Below are 5,770 nucleotides of genomic sequence, written 5' to 3'. Positions count from 1 at the left end.
GTTGAGGGTGTCTACGATTAAAAAAAAATTATTGCAGTTTTGTTTCATGTTGTTATATAATTTCAATGTGAAGCGAGCTTTAACATTACTTTAAGAGATACCATTCTGATTCTTGGTACACATTACCAACTCAATAGGAAGAAGTACCTGACGTATTTTAGTGACGTATTGCCATCTCGTTTTCGCCTTCCCCAACCAATTCGATTTTATCTAGGTACTCGTTAACAACTGTCTAACACTGGCGTGATATTGGATATCTAGATAGAATTGATAAAGTCATGATCAGGTTCTCAATATTTGCCCCAGTCAATCAATAACCTCCAGTGTCAAGCAAGGCTTCGTGCAACGGTAGGTATCTCTTTTATGATAGCGCAAACTATGTACACCAAACATTTTCTCACGATTAACATTTCATTAACAGTGTTGTCAAAATAGCAAAGATTAAGGTAAATAAAAATGAAAATACCAGAATAAGCCATATTTACCAAGAAAGGTGCATTTCACCTGACAGACATGTGACCTACAGTCAAAATGCTGCAAGAGCTTCATCGATGTATACACCTTGTCTCCGCATGAAACAAGCAATATACCACCGTGTCTTTACCGCAATCGCAATGGCAAAATAAGGAAATATAACTTACTATTCTTTACTGATGTTTTAAATGACGCAGAGAATATACAGACACAATTTTTGTTTATGGTTGTTCAGCAAGACATAACATAACTGTAATGAAAACTTCCCACGCGTCGTTGTCAATGTTATGAAGTTGTTGTCTTTGATGGATAATGTAGACAATAATTTACTGTTGACTTCAGACGTGATACATCTCGAATGTAATATTCATTTGGCAAGTTGTTATGCTATTTAACAGTTGAAATTTATATATTGATGCCTTATTATGGTTGTCATAATTCCGTTTTTGCGTGTATCTTGGAAATAACATAGAATTAATGTGATCGGTCTGGCATATGATAAAACACGACACGACTAATAATGTTTCTAATTGAATGTTATTTATGGCAACATGTTTTATTCTCATTGAAAAAAGTCGTTGCAATTAATATCAATCACCGAATACAATATCTCCAGACTAAATTGAATAGGAAGTATCTTTAAAATTCAGAAATAAATTCGAGTATTGACATGATCACATAAACAATTTATTTAATTTTCTATGTTTTTGCCATGTTTTTGGCGGTTGAACGGGACAGACATCAACATGTAGGAACATAGATTTTGCCTTATTTGTACAACGAACCTAGAAGTTGCCTTCTTAGGAAGAATGTCGTTAACGCAAACATTCGCATTGATTGATATCCTGAGCTGAGGAAAGTATCATTGTTATATCTAAATATCTATCAAAGGCATTTGTTTTAAGACGCGAATTTATGTTCAGTTATTATTCCTTTCTTTTCAAATTCTACTTGCTCAGTTGTTTAGAAACTATAAGTATTAGAAACTAATCTCACGAGTGCAGTAAAACATCATTTAACACTTTTGAACGTATTAATATGTCGTTCATTTCGTGAAATTGACAATACTGCCTTTTGATACGTTTTGGAATTTGCAATTTCGGCTTAATAGTCTGTAAACTACAATTTAACAATATTATGTACTGTTATTTAATGCTTTGTAGTATTGTGTTGCTTTAAATTTATGTGGCCTTTTAAAATATACTATGATCAGTTTCGACATTTTGTAATCCTTTGGACAATTGGCGGTCGTAAATGGTTGAGGTAAGTGCGGACACTAGCAACAAACAGTCATGTCATCAACATTCCATTTTATTATATATAAAGGGAAATGCTTTTTATATTATCAAAAAAGGTTTTTAGTACTTTATCTTAGTGATATCCCATGTATAATACGTTGTAAATAGTAGTCTTACGTGATGGCTACCGAACCAGATATCAGTTTATTTATTCATCTTCTACCTAAGTATTTTAGAAAAGAGAGAATTAATTGGGTAGAAAGGTAATATTATTGCAATTATGTTGTTATCTAACGGATGCCATTTGATTTCATGGAATTTCATTTTGTCGTATATAATGATGAATAACTAACTATTTAAATACCTAATAATAATAATGTGAATGAAATTAAATCGACTATAGGGAGCAAGAAATTAAAAAAGCGTTGTTCCGTCGTAAAGTTGACCAGTAGATTATTTCAGAAAGTGTACTCTGTCTCATTGTTGAAACACAGTAAGAATTCAAATTAAGGAAACTAAACCTCAGTATAAACCTAAGCTAGACGAGGGAAAGATACAAGAAAGACATATGTTAATACAGTTAGTAAAATAATATAAAGGTAGACATATGTAAATGTAGCTAAAAGAAGAGCGATCAAATCCTCTGATCCAAAAATGTTGGCATGATTTGATGTAACGAAATACATTATGCTAAATCCACCATTTTAAGATAGCACATAAGTATGCTTAGTGTTGAACAAAGATCATATATTGACATAATTAAACAGCTTTTTTCAACGATAGTGAGTTGGTCCCTTCGGCAGAAATAAAAAAAGGAAAGGGAGGAAATTGGCTAGACCCATGTAAAATTTCCTAGAGATAAAACACTTTTACTTGACAGATGTATTTCGCGTACGAATACCGATACAACTTATGAAATGTTTCGGTAGGTTATGTTAGTAGAAATATTTAAACGTGTCGTACATTTATATGTTAAGTCATTCTTGGATCAGAAACAATTAGAAACTTTGGACGAATCCACTCGTCTGGCTGATGACCACGCAAGGTTTCATTAATAAATTAATTAAATCCCAATCCCTTACATGAACAATCAAAAGCTACTTCTGGTCATTTGTATGAGAGGTCAAATCAGTCAAATAAAACCACATCAAAGTCACTTGGTGAAACCAAAGGTAAAATTTCCTCATCTTATCTCAAAGTATTTCAAGAAAACCGCCACCCGCTTCTTAATACTTTGCGTTGAAAATGATGCTACAACAACGTGATGAAGCCAAGCACACAGGTTTACAGACAACCACATCCCTTTATTGATAAAAATACAGATTATAAGTTTAAATAACTGAACTGGTTTTATTCTGGCATTTTTTAGCTATTCGCTCGGACGTTTTTATCACTTAACGGTCCGTATTTTAATATTGATATTTATAACCCCTGACAGACTTGTCAACATCTGATTGATATCATATGACCACGGTAAGGTGTCAAGGTCACAGCATATCCATGACCAAATGCTTATGTAATTGCAACCTTGCTTGAAAGGGCTGTAGGCGAAGAGGAAATTTCTCATTCTCAGATCCGAGCCTGTTACTATAACATGATGTTTCTAATAAAGATGAGTGGATGTTAAAATATCAAATTGTGGTCTTAACCCAAAGAAAAACAGAATCTAGGCCATAAAACACACTTGTCAGGTCATTTAGTTTTTAACAAGACCTATCATGAAAGATCCTGGACCGTTCTGTGAGGACATCAACCTCACAATGAAAAACAAACAGACTAACGCAAAGATAGTCGAATGGATATGTTAATAATAAACTAGTCTCAAAATGTAAATACAGTTAAAACGCCTATTAAAATAATAATTGAAATTCGGAAAAAATTGACAACGTAAGGCTGCAACGTACAAAATCATGACAGAATTTCACAGTGATAGATTAAATGTAACACATGCAAATGGTGTTAAGAAGAGTTCACAAAAATCTCAAATGTCAGTGGAAAATGTAAATGTGGAAAAAAACTAAATCGAAACGTGCCTAATCTGAGAACTTGATTAACGTTTTAAAATGACATTCTATAGTCACAAAACTCAAAAATATCAAAGGTCACTTTTCTGTACGTAATGAAACAAAACATGATGAATTTGATATGAAGAAAAGGCAAAAGTTACGCGAAACCAAACATCTCCTATATAAAAACAAACAAATTTATAACAAGTTTCAGATGAAGAAGTCAGACAATTATGATGAATTAATTGATTTAAAGTATATTCATAAAACACATTTGTCTTCAAGACGATCAGAAAAAGAAAATAAATGCAGAAAAGCTCAATAGCTATTACAAAAGTACGATAAAAATATTTAAGAAGTTATCTGCAAAATGAGAACCTGAAAAAATACACCAGACATACTGAAAGTTGGAAAACACTTCTTTCATTGTAATATTGAACTTTCAAATCTGCAAACAAATTCTTTCTTTTCATAGCTGATAAAATGAAGAAATCTGTAAGCTTTGGATTAAGCAGGGAAGGTACATCTTGGCAGAAGAGAAATATTTTGGAAACTGCTCTCACATTGGACAATGGTGAAATTGTTAGCTAATGTTTTAAGAGAGTTTTTGAGACTACTGCACAAATCAATGACGTAACAAAATCAAACTTTGTAGAACTTTCAAAAGTTGATTCAGAATTACATTCGAACGATATAGGAGTATCAAACATTGTGGCCGAGTCTCCACAGAAATTAGCAGTTAATATGAGTGACCGGGCTGCGAATGATAAATGTGCGGAGAATTACTTAGTGAATGGAGGGACAATTAACTTGAGCCGTGCTCAAATGAAGATACCAAAATCACCATCCTGCAGTTCCATTGTATGCACCACGTTCTCCTCGGCTTTCACCGATACGCATGTGAAGACCTAAACATGAGGAATAAAGTTTGGCAGCAGACGAGCAAGTAGATCGTGACCAGCTACCGTATTTCAAAAATTGGTCCAAAAATCCGAATGTCGATGGAAAGGTTGAACACAACTTGTATAATATTTGGACAAACTGGAGACCACCTTGGCCTGAGGGACAGAATCCCACTGTTCTGCCAAAGTAATCAAATGCCTAATTGACAACTAACTTGTTAATCGCTTCAATGGTCTGTTTCAGACGTCATCAGAGATATTGTTCCACTTGTTTGACTTTCTATCATTCACCAAGACTTTTGATTGCCCAAACAACAAATTAAAACTGATAAAGATGACTGGATATCACTAATGTGCAGACCATGCTCAAAACATTGACTGCAGCCTTCGTCCAAGTGCATAGTCCGTATTGGTGGTTGGTGAGGTCAGATACCTCGAGATGTACCCTTACAAAAATGGGCTCAGAAGAAACCTATCGGACTGTGAAGGGACACCTGCTAACATATTAGAAAAAGACTGGTTAGACCAAAGTTGAGTTCATCACTCCAAAAGGGCAAACTGTTGATTTAACCCACACATGAACTGCTCCTGAAATTTTATCGTGTGCTATGTGGTGCAATGAGACGCACTGTGGAGAAACAGCTTAAGACTTTATGAAGGTGGGCGATATGCAGGGACGCAATCGAAAATAGCCTTTAAAAAGGACAAACTTCTCCCACGTGACCAGCCTTGCGTGTGACCACCACTTTTGGGGACTTGCCAACTTCCAGCAAAGAAGGCCGAATGCATAATTTTCTCACCACATTAGTGTTTAACTAAAAGAGGAATATGGGACAGATTTACAAGAGGTTTGCCGAACAACTTCCCGAAGTGGTGGTTATGGCTTGCGGAAGGCACAAGTTAATAAAACGTTTTAACACAGCAAGTTGAACCGAAGAACAAGAGGAAGTAGTTTTGTAAGACAACTGACCAGAAATCTGACGAAGTAGAATCTGAGTCATTTCCTGGCTTTACAGTTCAGTATTTATGTACGTCTATGTGGTCATCGCATATCAAGATGCCTGGTACCAAGGGTGTTTCGAAGAGGTTACTGGAACTACAGCTGTTGTAAACGTTATGGCTCCGTTTCGTATTGCTGGTATGTTCATGT

The 5,770-nt window shown here is 34.8% G+C and overlaps 1 pseudogene; it reads left to right on the top strand.

Annotated features, from left to right (window-relative positions):
* The first annotated feature begins 4,462 nt into the window (after nucleotides 1–4,462).
* Nucleotides 4,463–5,435, top strand: LOC128210771 (uncharacterized; annotated as a pseudogene).
* The last annotated feature ends 335 nt before the right edge of the window (nucleotides 5,436–5,770 follow it).

This window comes from Mya arenaria, chromosome 12 (genome assembly GCF_026914265.1).
Source record: "Mya arenaria isolate MELC-2E11 chromosome 12, ASM2691426v1".
NCBI classification, from domain to species: Eukaryota; Metazoa; Mollusca; class Bivalvia; order Myida; family Myidae; genus Mya; species Mya arenaria.
This window is presented reverse-complemented; position numbering and strand designations above follow the sequence as displayed.